Source organism: Hyaena hyaena, unplaced genomic scaffold (assembly GCF_003009895.1).
Source record: "Hyaena hyaena isolate Hyena2069 unplaced genomic scaffold, ASM300989v1 scaffold_931, whole genome shotgun sequence".
NCBI lineage: Eukaryota > Metazoa > Chordata > Mammalia > Carnivora > Hyaenidae > Hyaena > Hyaena hyaena.
The window spans coordinates 166,845-181,812 of record NW_024081564.1 but is presented as its reverse complement, the minus strand read 5'-3'; the positions used below and the strand labels follow the sequence as shown (position 1 = coordinate 181,812).

The 14,968-nt window shown below is 51.4% G+C and overlaps 1 long non-coding RNA gene across 1 annotated transcript; it reads right to left on the bottom strand.

Annotated features, from left to right (window-relative positions):
- Positions 1–3,633: 3,633 nt before the first annotated feature.
- LOC120222975 lies at positions 3,634–13,514 on the bottom strand. Its single transcript, XR_005526159.1, has 4 exons — positions 13,180–13,514; positions 12,403–12,477; positions 11,680–11,833; positions 3,634–3,863 (listed from the first exon to the last, which is right to left on the bottom strand). It is a non-coding gene; the product is annotated as an uncharacterized LOC120222975 (long non-coding RNA).
- Between the last annotated feature and the right edge of the window lie 1,454 nt (positions 13,515–14,968).

The following is a 14,968-nucleotide window of genomic DNA, read 5'->3' as shown; positions in this document are numbered from 1 at the left end:
CACCTGCTCTCCCGCCCCGTCCGCCCCCCGCACCTGCTCTCCCCGCGTGCGTCCCCGCACCTGCGCTTGTCCACCAGACGCTCTGCTTGCCGTCCTGCGGAGGCTCCCAGCTCCACACGCCTGAAGGAAGCCGTTTTCCCTCTGGGCACGTCTGTGCCTTCCGCGTGGTCAGGGTGCAGCCATGTGCACCCCCCATGGGCACCTCGGGGTGCAGCCGTGTGCACCCCCCCAGTGAGCAGCACTCTCTCAGCTCCTCACCTCAGTCTCCCATGTCCCCACACCCCGCTGTCACACGGGTGACCTAGGGGCTCTCGGTGCCCCTCCCAGCCCACCGTCACCCAGAGCTGACCCGCTCCCTGGGCTGCTGCGGGTTTTACGCCGCTGAGCAGCCTCCTGGAAGGGATGAAAGCTGGGTGTGGAAGCGCTTACCTCCAAGGGGCACACGAATGCCACGGGGCTTCATGTGGTAAGAGCAGGGCATAGACACCTGAGGTAGAGACACAGAGACAGACAGAGACAGAGAGACAGACATATCAGGGAGACAGAGAGACTGAGAAACAGAGTCGGAGCCAGAAGAGAAACCGAAACAGAGTCAGAGAGACAGAGACAGAAAGTCAAAGACAGAGACTGACAGAGAGAGATAGAGACAGACAGTGTCAGAGAGACAGATAGATAGGGAGACATAGAGACAGACAGACAGACACAGAGAAACAGAGACAGAGACAAAGAGAGACAGAGATAGAGAGACATAGAGACAGAGAGAAATAGACAGAGAGACAGCAAAACAGAAACAGAAATAGAGACAGAGACAAAGAAGACAGAAAAATAGAGACAGAGACCTAGATATAGAGAGACAGAGACAGAGAGACAAATACAGACAGAGACCTAGAGAGAGACACAGATGCAGAGAGGGAGAGCCGGCCTCGCTGCGGACACGTTACCTGGTCTGCCGAGCACCGTCCCCACGTGGTCGCTGGGTCGGCCTCGTCGGCAGAGACACTTGTCACCGAAACGGGCCCTGAGCCGGTCTGCGCAGGGGTCTGGGGCCTCACGGTCTGTTCGGGGACCCCTCCTCCGGGTGTCCGGGGCTCCCTGGGGCCGCCCACCCGGGGGGCAAGGCGGCCTCCCTCAGGCCCGGGGCTGAGCCGAGCCGAGCCTGTAGCCCCCTTTCCCGCGGAGACGCAGCCGGAGGGCTGGGCGCTGTCCCCAGGCCGCCATCCCCAGGGTCGCCCGCGCGGGCTCCCGGGTCCTCGGCGCCGTGCAAGCCCGGCAGCCCCCCTGCAGGCAGCATGCTGCGGAGGGTGAAGGGCCGCGGTGGGACCTGGGTGCGGGGCTGGGAGGGGAGAAGCCGCGCCGCGCGTCACTGTCACACCAGGGCCGGTGGATGCGGGTGCGCGAGTGGCTGGGGACAGCGGTGGGGGGGGGGACCCTGGTGGGAGGCCGCCGAGAGCTGAGGTTTGTCCTGGGGGAGCAGCGGGGATGGGGACCCCCTGCCAGGCCCCCCGAAACGCCCTCCCCCCAGAGCCGGGCTCCGCTGCCCCGCTCCCAGCTTCGCGGCCTGGCCCAGCTGACACCCTGTCCCCAGCTCCCCAGGCCGGCCTTGCGCCCCGGCTAGACTGGGAGCACCTGCGCGTCCCGTGCCCGAGCCGTCCGCGTCCTGCCGCGGCACCCGGGGAAACGGCGGCCCGTGGCCGTGTGGCTCGTGGAGGTTTCCGCACAGGCAGCGCAGAGGGGGGTCGGGGCCTGGGAAGCCCTCTCGTCTCCGTGTGTCTTGATTCTCCCACCGGCGGGCGAGGAGCCCGCTGTGCAGCACGGCCAGGCGCGGGGGCACAGCTCAGCTTCGTAACGACGCTGGGCAACTGTGGCTTCTCCATAAATCATCTCCCCACGTGGCGTGTTTCTTCCAAGCAAACCAACACGTGATTTCAGTGCGGAAACTCTACCTTATTAACTGCTACGGTTCACGCAGACAGAAGCGCCGGGGTAAGAGCCGTAGTGCTGTCCTGCTGTTGCCTGGAGGGGCGGGGTGGACCGGGGTGGGGCGTGGGGGGACGTGGGGGGGCGTGGGGGACGTGGAGGGGCGTGGGGGCATGGGGGGACTTGGAGGGACGTGGAGGGGCGTCGGGGCATAGGGGGGACGTGGAGAGACGTGGGGGAACGTAGAGGGGCGTGGGTGGACGTGGCGGGGCTGGAGGGATGTAGGTGACATTGGTGGCACCTGCCGTATCAAACGGCTGGATTCAAGTCCGTGCTGTCCAGTGGAATGCTGGGTCTCCAGGAGCCATTTCAGGGAGCAGCACTGGGTTCCTCGTCACTGTCAGGTGCAGAGTCGGCGCCCGCACGGAAGAGGCGTCTGCCCTGCGGAGAGTGCGCTCGGCCTGTGCTGCCTCCCCCCACCCCGCCCCTTCCTGACGATCGCTAGGTTCTCTCCCCGCAGGTAAAAATAGCCAAAATAGCCAAGTGGATGAAAACCCTGCAGAGATCCGGCCGGAGTTGAGACGTCCGGACCTGAGCAGGGCCCTCGTGTTTCCCTGTTTCACTCCAGGCCAGAGCTCTGTTCAAGTACCGTGGAAAGTTCAGTAACTTGGAAAGAAAATTTTCCTACAGCAAACAGATTTTTATTTTAGAAGGATCCATTTACACTAGAGTTGGCATTTGGGTCCTGCTCTGTACCTGCGATGTCGTTGGCCACGCTGGTAGTTACGGAAAGAGAGAAGTGCGCCCACGTAGCTCAGGGAAACATCTGTGTGGCCTTTGGGTGCAGACTGGTCTGGCCGGAAGCAGCCCCGTCGGACTCCCGCCCTGGGCTTGAGGGCTTCTGTCCTGCGCGCTGGGGCCCTTGGATCTGCCAGCAGCGTGGCCTCTGGGTCTGCTCTTGGTTGGGAAACGCCGTATTGTTTGCGGCCCCCGCGGTCAGCTGTGGCCTGTGTTAGCCAGTCCTCGAGAAGCTGCCTTCCGTTGTTTCGTCCCCACCCTAATCAGCCCTCTTATTTCCTCCACTGGGTGCAAGAGACTATATACGTGTCCAAATTTTTATTTTTTACAGACCTCAATGACTCGAGTTAACATTTGCTCACCCAGCTGCAGCCGTGTTTACTGTAATCCCGGGAATAGAATTCCACTCTTCAAATCCCTCATCAGAGAACCGTGTAACCCGGTCTGGTGTGGGTTCACCTGCCAGAACCCAGGACACAGTTTGCTCCTCCGCTGGGTGACATCAGTGGACAGAACACCTCGCAGGCGCGTCCTCAACCGAGCTTTAGGTGTTTGCTATCGGGGTCGTGACAGTACGAGTAAACTTGCTTTCTTATCATCTTAAAACCAGTTTTTGAGATTGCATTCGCTATTTTACAACCCGTGGCAGGGAAATTTCCAGCGCGCCTCTCTGATGAGCACTGTGTTTGCAGTGATCAGTACTTATCATTCTAACAGTGTCTCAGAATTCCATTTCTGTTTTGGCTCTAATTTTGACTGATTGGATTTGGTTGAAAATATCATTTGAAATGCAAGTACTTTGCCAAAGAAAGGCCCGAATCTACTCCTTCCCTCTCCTTACCCTAGTCAGAGTCACCTGCGAGTGGGTAAATTGTTTTAAGTAACAGGCAATAGTCACTCAACAACTCTGCCGGCAGTAGTAATGATTTATTCTTCAGGGTTTCCAAAGATGACACTGGTTTTATGACTCAGGTTAAATTATATACACATTTGATAGAGCACTAGTGTAGACATTCCCCCTCCGTCCCGAAGAGCCTCCGAGTGAAAGCAGGTTCAAGGTTGGTCAGGTCTCTGTGGGTCTCGCGTGGCCCTGCACGACCAGACATGACATTCTCCCCACTTCTCCGAGGCAGCACCATTTCTGGTTCCTGTTGGGAGTGAGATAGTCCAGCTCCATGCCCGTAATCCGGATACCGAACTCTAACCGACAAGATTGACATAATGGGCTCTCTGAGCAAGCACCACTCCCACAGTGTGTGAGGGAGGTAGGGGAGAGGCAGGGGGAGCTCGGGGCCGGACGGGGCTGCCGTCAGCTGCGTCCCCACACCATCCTCATCCCCCGACACCTGCCACGCGACAAGAACCACACCAGGCACTGTTTTCACTTTTTAAGTTTATTTAAAAACTATTTTATTTTATTTTTTCATCATGATATGTGTGCTCTTTAATCCTCATCCCCTATTTTAGCCACCCCCACCTCCCCTCTGATGACCATCAGTGTGTTCTCTGTAGCTAAGGGTCTATTTCTTGGTTTTTCTCTCTCTATTTTTCTTTGTTTGCTTTATTTTTATTTTAAATCTCACACAGTGAAATCATATGGTATTTACGTTTCTTTGACTTAGCACTATATTCTCTAGCTCCATCCACGTTGTTGCAAATAGCAAGATTTCATTCCTTTTTATGGCCAAGTAATATTCCAGTGTGTGTGTGTGTGTGTGTGTGTGTGTGTGTGTACACACCATATCTTCTTTATCCATTCATCTGTTGGATGGACATTTGGGGTCTTTCCATAGTTTGGCTATTATAGATGGTGCTGCTATAAACATTGGGGGTACATGTATCCCTTGGAATCAGTATTTTTAGATTCTTTGAGTAAATTATGTAGTAGTGCAAATGCTGGACTGTAAGGTAGTTCTATTTTTAACTTTTTGAGGAGTCTCCACACTGTTTTCCAGAGTGGCTGCACCAGTTTGCATTCCCACCAACAGTGCAGGAGGGCGCCCATTTCTCCACATCCTCGCCAACACCTGTTGTTGCCTGAGATGTTAATGTCAGCCATTCTGACAGGTGTGAGGTGGTATCTCATTGTGGTTCTGATTTATATTTCCCTGACAATGAGTGATGTTGAGCATTTTTTTTTCATGTGTCTGTTGGCCATCTGGATCACTTCTTTAGAGCAATGTCTGTTCATGTCTTCTGCTGGTTTTTAAATTAGACTATTTGTTTTTGGGTGCTGTTTTCTAAAGCCCATATAGATTTTGGATACTAACCCTTTATGTGATATGTCATTTGCAACTACCTTTTCCCATTCCATTGGTTGTCTTTTAGTTTTGTTGATTGTTTTCTTAGTTGTACAAAAGCTTTTCATTTAGATATAGTCCCAGTAGTTCATTTTTGCTTTTGCTTCCCTTGCCTTAGGAGACATGTCTAGTAAAAAGTAGCTATGGCCAATGTCAAAGATGTTTATGCCCATGTTCTCCTCTAGGATTTTGATGGTTTCCAACCTCACATTTAGGTCTTTCATCCATTTTGAGTTTAATTTTGTGTATGGTGTAAGAGAGTGGTCCAGTTTCATTCTTCTGCACATTGCTGTCTAATTTTCCCAGCACCATTTGTTGAAAAGGCTGTCTTTTTCCCATTGGATATTCTTTCTTGCTTTGTTGAAGATAAATTAATCATATAGTTGTGGGTCCATTTTTTCGTTTTCTTTTCCATTGATCTATGTGTCTGTGTTTGTGTCAGTACCATACTTGCCTTGATGATGACAGCTTTGTAACACATCCTGAAGTCTCGGATTATGATCCTCCAGCTTTGGTTTTCTTTTTCAGGATTGTTTTGGCTATTCGGGGTCTTTTAGGATTGTTTGCTCTAGTTCTGTGAAAAATGCTGTGGGTATTTTGATAGGGATTGCACAAAGGTGTAGATTGCTTCACGTAAGTACAGACATTTCAACAATGTTTGCTCTTCCAATCTGTGAGCATGAAATGTCTTTCCAGTTCTTTGCGTCATCTTGAATTTCTTTCATCAGTGTTTTATAGTTTTCAGAGTACAGGTCTTTCACCTCTCTGGTTAGGTTTATTCCTAGGTATTTTACTGTTTTTGGTGCAATTGTAAATGGGATTGTTTTCTTAACTTCTCTTTCTGCTTCTTCATTAGTCGTGTATGATGGATTTCCATATATTGATTTTGTATCCTGTGACTTTACTTAATTAATTTATCTGTCCTAGTAGTTTTTAGTGAAATCTTCAGTATTATATATATATAATACTATATATAGTATTATGTCATCTGCTAATAATAAGGATTTTACTTCTTCCTTCCTGATTTGGATGGTGTTTCTTTCTTTTTTTAAATTTTAAGATTTTTAAAAATCTTTTTTTAAAAAGTTTATTTAATTATTTATTTATTTAGAGAGAGCAAGTTGGGGAGGGGCAGAGAGAGGGAGAGAGAGAATCCCAAGCAGGCTCTACACTGTCAGCACGGAGCCCAATGGGGGGCTTGAACTCATGAACCGTGAGATCATGACCTGAACCAAAGTCTGCCACTTGATCAACTGAGCTACCCAGGCCTTTCGCTTCTTTATGTTGTCTGATTGCTGTGGCTACTATTTCCATTAAAAAATCATTTGTTCAGGAGCGCCTGGGTGGCTCAGTCGGTTAAGCCTCTGACTTTGGCTCAGGTCGTGATCTCACGGTTTGTGGGTTCAAGCCCCGCGCTGGGCTCTGTGGCGACAGCTCAGAGCCTGGAGCCTGTTTCGGATTCTGTGTCTCCCTCTCTCTCTCTGCCCCTCCCCTGCTCACGCTGTCTTTCTCTCTCAGAAATAAATTTTAAAAAACATTAAAAAATCATTTATTCATATATTATGTTTGTATTTGAAATGACAGCTATGATTATCATGCTCTTCGAAGGCAAGAACTGTACCCGACTTAGGGTTACATCCCTCAAGTGTAATTCAAACAGCACAGGCAGGTCATCAGACAGGATTTGTGCACTGAAATGTCAGACTTGGGGACTTTGCTCAGCCTGAACGACAGACACATGCGTGCTGGCGTGATTTGGGGAAGAGGCGAGCAGGAGAGGGAAGACAGGAGGGGGTGCATGAGCGGCCACCCGCTGTTGCTGCTGGAAGTCACCACTGCCCGCGGCGGTGACCATTAAGGGGCGCCAGGCCTCCACGGCTGCCTGGGCGCAGGATGAGCAAGCAGCAGGCTGTGGGGCCCCACAAGCCCAGGGAACCCGCTGAGACACAGAGAGACAGTCACTGTAAGTAGTGTTCCTGTACTGGCAGGCTGCAGAGAGATGTGCAAGCATGGCCGTCTTCCTGGATGTGCAGTGTGCAAACGTGCGGTGTGCAAACATACGGTGTGTGTGGATTCACCCATCGTCTGCTCCACACCCAGCAGCTGTCAGTCTTCGCTGGAGGGGCTGGGGGCACTGCAGTGAACAAACAGAGAAAGTCCCTTTATATTTTATAGGAAAACATGGAAGAAGTAGATGTATAACCATGTTAACAGTTGATTGTTGTCTTTTAGAGTTTAGATTATGGGTTATTGTTTCCTATGAATTTTGGTCTATTGATAACGATGTGGCTGTAAAATAAGATTTGTGACAATAGATGGACCTTGAGGGCATTACGCTGAATGAACTGAGTCAGACAAGGAAGACATACCGTATGCCTGTTACAGGTGGAATCTTCAACAACTCTGTGAGCTCTGGTGGTTGCCAGGGAAATGAGTGAAGCATCAGAAGGAAAAGGGAAAAACAAGAGGAAAGGGTGGAGGACCAAATATTCAAGACACGCGAAGTAGGCAGGAGGCACACGAGGGGCTCGGTGTTTGCGAGGTTCTAGCTGGCCCCCCGGGGCAGGGCCATGCCGGCTCCCCACAGGAGCAAGGGACACGCAGGGCCGCGCCGGGCCCCCACCCCACAAGTGTGCACCCTGGATACAGAGACGCACCACCCAGCCCCGAGCAGCGTCAGCTCCCTCCTCGCCAAGCACCCAGCAGGGGGTCGGGTGAGGCTGAGGAGGGCCAGCCCCGTGAACACCGCACCGCACAAGGTCTATGCTCCGTGCGCCTCTGAATGGTTGTTTCCCTCTGCTTCCTGCTGCGTGTCCTAAACTGATCCAATAAACTGTGTATTTTGAGCTTAATTTCGCACAGGTTTGTTCAGAACATTTCCTTATGACCTTTTAATGTCTGATAAAATTAGAATTAACGAGATCCGCGGCCCCTGGTGGGCCAGCCTGCCCCTGGAGCAGCCCCGGGGAAGGGGGGGGAGCGAGCCGAGCTGGGCTGCTAGTGCCGTCCTCTGTGTTCCTCGGGTGCTATGTCGTTGCAAGGAAAAGAAACACATGCTGTAGCTATTTTAAGAAAAATAAGATATTGAAAATAAAGATTCTGAGGCGTGTTGTGGGCATGCCGAACAGGGGCCCTGCTGAAGTCACACAGGAACCCGGCTGCTTGTCCTGAGGGCTGTGACGCAGGGACAGAGACGCTGCTGGAGGGAGACGACCCCCTCTTCTCTTCCTGCTCCACAGGGTCTCCCCCTTCTGCCTAAGAGACTCAAAGAATTATCCTGTTGGTGCGTCTGGGGGGCTCAGTCGGTTAAGTGTCCAACTTCAGCTCGGGTCATGATCTCAGGGTTTGTGGGTTCTAGCCCCACATCAGGCTCTGTGCTGACAGTTCGGGGCCTGGAGTGGCTTCGAATTCTGTGTCTCCCTCTGTCTCTGCCCCTCCCCTGCTCTCTCTTCCTCTCTCTCAAAAAAAAAAGTGACCCTGCGTCCTCAGGACCTCACAGCCAGCAGCAGCTCCGACACAAGCAAAGCTCTGTGTCTGTCATCTTGTTCCATCTCTGTGTCCTGGTTTGCTCAGTCGGGGCCAGGGGTGACTGGGTGGTGGCCAGTGGCGTGGCTGCTGTGCCGGCCCCTCAGCAGAGTGCTGGGGGCTTTGGGGAGGAGACCTCCAAGTATGCCTGACGCCCCGGCATTTCCTCTCTTTCTCTGGAGAGGGGGCATATTTATTCACTGATTCTTATTTTCCATCAAATAAGATGAAATGATTCAGTTCTTGGTGAAATTCATTCATATGTTCATCTGATTTTTCCACAACTTTTACTGAGCACCTAGTATTTTTCTGACGCCATGCCAGGTGCTGGGGTGCACCGGCCGGTAGAAAATGGTGTTTCTTCCCCATTTCACGAGTGTATATGCGAACGAGCGAGGCGGTGATCATGTAAGACTTAAAAACACACACAGACATTAAGCTCCAGTGACCTTCTCGGGCACTTTCCTGCATGTTGGGACAGAAAATGCTGTTAAAGGAAGAGAACAGCTCTGAGGGACTCGCCCGCGAGTTTATATTTCAGGCAATGGGACACAGAGGGACCCGGTTTCCTGCTGTCCAGCTGACCCTAGGCAGGACGCACTTGTCCCAGGCGATCCCCGGGGAAACTGCTCCTCACTTGCCAGATGGACCTGGAGGGGACAGGAGCAGCAGCTTCCAGCTCGATCCCCAGGGGGAAGGCGAGAGGCTTGAAACTGCTCTGAGGGACTCACCTGCGAGTTTATATTTCGGGCAATTTCAATGGGGCGCACGGACTGAGATCTGGAAACGAGGCCTGGCCTGGGATATAGAGCACGGCCCACCTTGGCTACACCCCCGGCAGAGAGAGATGACACCCAAAAGAGTGAGTTGCAGCGCTTGGTTTGAGAAGGGACTGGGGTGCCACCACTCTTCTCCCCACAACCACCAAGGCAGGAACTGCCGCAGGATGCACTGGACCAAACCACGCCCATCCCTGCTAGAGAGCTGCCCTCTTCCTTTTGTTTCTTTGTTTGTTTGTTTGTTTTGTTTTACCAGAGCCAGGGCAAGACCAACATGGATGCACTGCCCTGATTAATTCTGGTCACTGGCTTGCTTAAACAGTCACATTTAATCCATTCTCCAGATGTACATTCTACACCTCCACTGCTACCTTTTTATCTCTTTCTCTCTGGAGTAATCAGACTATATAGTTTCTCTGGATAGCATCATCGTCATTTCTTTCACTTCCTCTCCAACCATATTCTACTCTTTCTTCTATGAATTAAGTTTCTTAGTCTTTCTGCCTGCTCATTTCATTTCCAATTTCGCTTCCTTCCCGCCCTGTCATTTCTCTCTTTCTCTATGCTCTTCCTCCAGCACTGCATACACCCGGCTCTTTATTTGTAGCTGGGAATTCTGGTTCTATGCTTTAGACTGTCCTTTGTCTATTGGGTTTCTTCTTTTTCCTTTTCTTTTCTTGTTTTTTTTCTTTTTTATGTATTTTTATTTCTTATTATTCGCCTTCCCTCCTTCCTCTTTTCTTTTTTCTTTTTCGTTTTCCCTTTTGGGTTGCGTGTTTGTTGGATTTGTCTGTGCGTTTGTGTGCCTTTGTTCCCTGTGTGTTTGTATGGCTGTTTTCTTTTCCAGGGCTACCTCAAGAAACAAGCCAAAGTACACACGGTGGAGAGTCCCAAATACCACTATGAGTAGGAAAATAAAATAATCAAAGGCTCAACAAGAGAGACCAAAAGATACCACTCAAAGAACACTTCCTGAACGGACAAGGTCTAGACAGTCAAAGAGCCTTCTTGGGTACAGCAGCACTCACAGGTGCAGAGCACATAACAAGCTTTTAAAACTAACAAGAGATAGAAAGCTAACCAAAATGATGAAACGGAAGAACTCTCCTCCAAAGAAATTCCAGGAAGAATTGACAGCTAAAGAACTGCTCAAAACAGATATAAGCAAAATAACTGAACAAGAACTTAGGACAATAGTCATAAAATTAATCGCTGGGCTTGAAAAAGGAATGGAAGACATCAGAGAAACTATTGCTACAAAGACTATGGAGCTTAAAAATAGTTGTGATGAATTGAGAAATGCTATAAATGAGATACATAATAAAATGGAGGCGTCCAATGCATGGATTGAAGAGGCAGAAAGGAGAATAAGTGATTTAGAAGACACAATTATAGAAAGAGAGGAAGCTGAGAAAGAGAGATAAACGGATCCAGGAACACAAAAGGAGAGTTTGAGAGCTCAGCGATACAATCAAACGGAACAATATCTGTATCATAGGAATTCCAGAAGAAGAAGAGAGAGGAAAAGGTGCTAAGGAGTCCTGGAACAAATTATAGCAGAGAACGTACCCAACCTGGGGAAGGAAATAGATGTTGAAATCCAAGAGGCACGGAGAACTCCCCTCAGACGTAACTTGAATTGATCTTCTGCACAACATATCATCGTGAAACTGGCAAAATATAAGGACAAAGAGAGAATTCTGAAAGCAGCTAGGGATAAAAGGGCCCTAACATACAAAGAGAAACCCATCAGAGTGGTGGCAGACCTCTCTACTGAAACGTGGCAGGCCAGAAAGGAATGGCAGGAAATCTTCAATATGATGAACAGAAAAAATGTGCAGCCAAGAATCCTCTATCCAGCAAGCCTGTCATTCAGAATAGAAGGAGAGATAAAAGTCTTTCCAAATAAACAAAAATTGAAAGAATTTGTCACCGCTAAATCAGCCCTACAAGAAATCCTGAGGGGGACTCTCTGAGGGAAATGTTGTAAGGAACGCAAGATACCAGAGACACCACCACAAGCATAAATCCCACACAGGACACGACTCTAAACCCATATTTCTCAATAATAACACTGAATGTAAGTGGACTGAATGCCCCAATCAAAAGGCATAGGGTAGCAGAATGGATTAAAAAAACCAAAATCCATCTATTTGCTGTCTACAAGAAACTCATTTTAGACCTGAGGACAACTTCAGATTGAAAGTAAGGGGATGGAGAAATATCTATCATGCTACTGGAGAATGGCTTCAGACCTTTACATCCTGAGTCACCTCGAGGGACCAGGCACACATTGAATCAAAATCCCGACTTTCCGCTGCAGAGAAATACTGCTCTTTTCTTGCACCAGCAGAACTTACGTCTCCAGGAGTCTCAGGATTTGCCCATCCTTCCACGTGCGTGCCCGAGGGGGGTCCCAGCTCCTCCAAGCACCAGCGGGTGCCCCTGGTGCGCTTCCTTTCAAAACGGGACGTCTGGGGACCGGAGAAACCCGCGTGTCCCCTCAGCGAACAGCTTTGAAATGGCGCAGGTGGGTGTCACTGGGTTGTTACAGGAACGAGGTCCAGCCGCTTACAGCACTTTCCCAGCACGAAGTCCCATCCGCTGGAGCAGCCGCAGCAGCTGAGGACCAGAGCCGCCTCCGAGCCTCCGGCGTGCTTCCCAGCTCTTCTCTCCTTGTCCTCGGGGGACCCCTCACAGGTCAGCGCCGCGCCCCGCACAGCGGTGCTTCTGTCTGCTGGGCACCTGGCACTTGCTCTCACCACCTCCACCCTCCTGAGTGATGCGCTGAGTTTCCCCCCTCCTTTCCTCCATCCCTTCCCTTCCTCCTCCCTCCTTCCCATCCCCCTCTGTCCCTTCCCCTCCCTCCCCATCCCCTCTTCCCCCTACGCATCCATCTCTCCATCCCGCCCTCTCCGTCCTCCCTTCCCCCCCTTCCTCCCCATCCCTCCCCATCTTCCCTCCCCGCCCTCCCTGTCCCTCCTCCCTTCCCTCCCCACCCTTCCCCTTCTCCCTCCCCCCTCTCTATCCCTCCCCCCCTCTCTATCCCTCCCCCCCTCCATCCCCCTTCCTTCAACAGATACTTGTGCTGGGCTCTTGGACCCCTTCTTGGTTGCAGTGGTGAGTACGGCTGGTGCCACGGAGGAGCTCAGGGTCTCCTGAGGGAGAAAGCAGGCAGGGGTGAGGCCTAAGCATCGGGTGAGCGCCAGCCTCCAGCCCGTCCTTCCTGGAAGCACACAGGGCACCAGCCCACTTTTGGGGGTCGCAGCGCCCTCCTGGAGCCCTGAAGGCTGGTGGGAGCTCGGGGTCTGGGCAGCAGCTCCAGTACCGTCCAGACCGGGTGTGAGTGAGGGGACCCCGCTGACACAGGGCCTGGGGTGACGGAAAAATGGCTGTTTGTCCTGAGAAGTTGTGTTCTTACTCATCAGACCAAAACGCGACCGGGGCTTCCGCGCAGGCGGTGGGCGCAGGGAGCGCGTCGCAGGGGCGGGGCCGCGGCCCAGTCAGCGCACTGACCGCGGGGCACCCCGTCTCTGGCCCAGCCCTGCCGCCCACAGCCTTGAGGTGTTTGGTGGACGGAGGGGCGCCTGTTCCCGGGGCGGTGCCTGCGTCTGCCGGGCCCTCCCCGTTGCCGTCTCTCCCACCCGTGGGCCGCCTGCACCGACGCTATTCCCCGACCCCCCGCCCCCCCCCCCCCGGAGGGGCGGCAGGGCCGGCTGACACCCCGGCCTCCGTCAGCGTCGCTGCTCCGCTCTTCTCCCCACAGGGACCCAGCAGCTCTCTCCCGGGGCGAAGTTCGTCCTGATAAGATACACCGTCAAGGAGGTATTTTAGGCCCGAGCCTTAGCCGCCCTCCTCACCCTTCTTGGAGCCGTCGGACCGGGAAGACAGTAGACGAGCTCAGCGTCGCGACCTGCGTCATTCGGCGTCTCCGCTGTGAGCTCAGCGTCGCGACCTGCGTCATTCGGCGTCGGTTAGCAGTAAGGCCACCGCTTCCAGAGGCGGGCGGGGTTGCAGGACGAACGTCAGTCCTCCTCATCGAGCGGAGTCAGGGCTCCGACGTGTGACGTGCCTCTCACACCGACGTGAGGAGAAACATTATGGAATTGGGACATGGACGTTATTTGCTTCCTAAAAGGCTACTTTGCTTTCCTAATTGATGTATCGTGGAATTACTTTAATGAGTAAAACCCTATGAGTGCTCGTAAAATACTAATCCATACTTTCAGACCGAGGTTGTGCCTTGCTGATGTTTCCTGTACGCCTGCTTCCAAATTCCTACCTCACATCAGGGAAACGGAAAAGAAAACACAAAAACTAAAAACTGTACCATAAAACAAAAGAAACATCCAAACTCTATGGTTCCTGAAACAGTTTCCTAATGGGGTGGATGAGTTTGAATTACAGTTTTTAAAGCTCTTAAAGTCTTCCTTCTATTTAGCCGCTGCACCCGCCCGGCTGCCCTCCCCCGCTCCCCCCCGTGGGCCCCCCTTGCCAGCAGCAGGGTGCCTGTCTGCGTGTCCCCACCCCCACCAGGAGCCACGCTGTCCACTGGGCAAGAGACCAGGCCCGGGGCTCCGCGAGGTCCCTGAACTGCTGGGCTCCTGCATTGCAGGGCAGGATTTATCTGAGCTCCCCTATATTTGAAGCGGGTTTTATTTTTTCTGGTTTAAGTTTGAAAATTGGACATAGAAAATGGTAAAGACCTTGCTGGAGTCTGGCAGAAAGAAACTCAAAGTCTGCTGGACTCTGGAAACTGGACAATTTCTCCAGCTGTCAAGGCACCACAGAGATCTTTCTGGTGCCAAATTGAACAGAAAGTAGACATTCATACCCTCTGTTGGTATAGACTTGAGTTTTCCAGAGTTTGTCTCATTTGTGTTAGAAATGATTTTCTATGGTATATTCAATTATTTTACCTTAAATTACACATCATAAAGTACAACATGGCCAGTCCTCTGTCTTTTCGCTTGCACGATCTGGTGCTTTTTAAAAATGTTCATCCTGGGGAGCCAGGGTGGTTCAGTCGGTTAAGCGCCAACTTTGGCTCAGGTCATAATCTCATGGTTTGTGGGTTTGAGCCCCGCGTTGGGCTCTGTGCTGACAGCTCAGAGCCTGGAGCCTGTTTCAGATTCTGTGTCTCCCTCTCTCTCTGACCCTCCCCTGCTCATGCTGTCTCTCTCTCTCTCTCTCACACACACACACACACAAATAAATTTTAAAAAATGAAAAAAAAATTTAATGTTCATCTTTATGAGTGACTGTTTTAGTTGTAGCTCCTGGAAACAGCATTAGTTGAGCATTGCCTTGACAATTTTAGATTCATGTTTCAACAATCGCATTATCTACAAAAGCGATTTCTTGTGTGATATGCTGCTTAAGTGGTTATTTAGAATATCTGCTACAAGGGCTGACGCCAAGTCAGCTAAATCAGAACCAGTCCAGGAAGGTAGGTGTTGATGTTCTAGTTTACAAATTAGGGAGTAAGACTGAAATCCTAAGTGCTTCACCTGAGCACATGCTCTCTGACGCTCTCTTATAATTCTTCAAATATCAGGCGGGTCCTGGTTAGACGTCCTCACTGCCTTGTGTGACTCTTGAAGTAAGATTTCAGGAGGCTTTGTGGGTTGACTTGATCTCAGTTTGGTG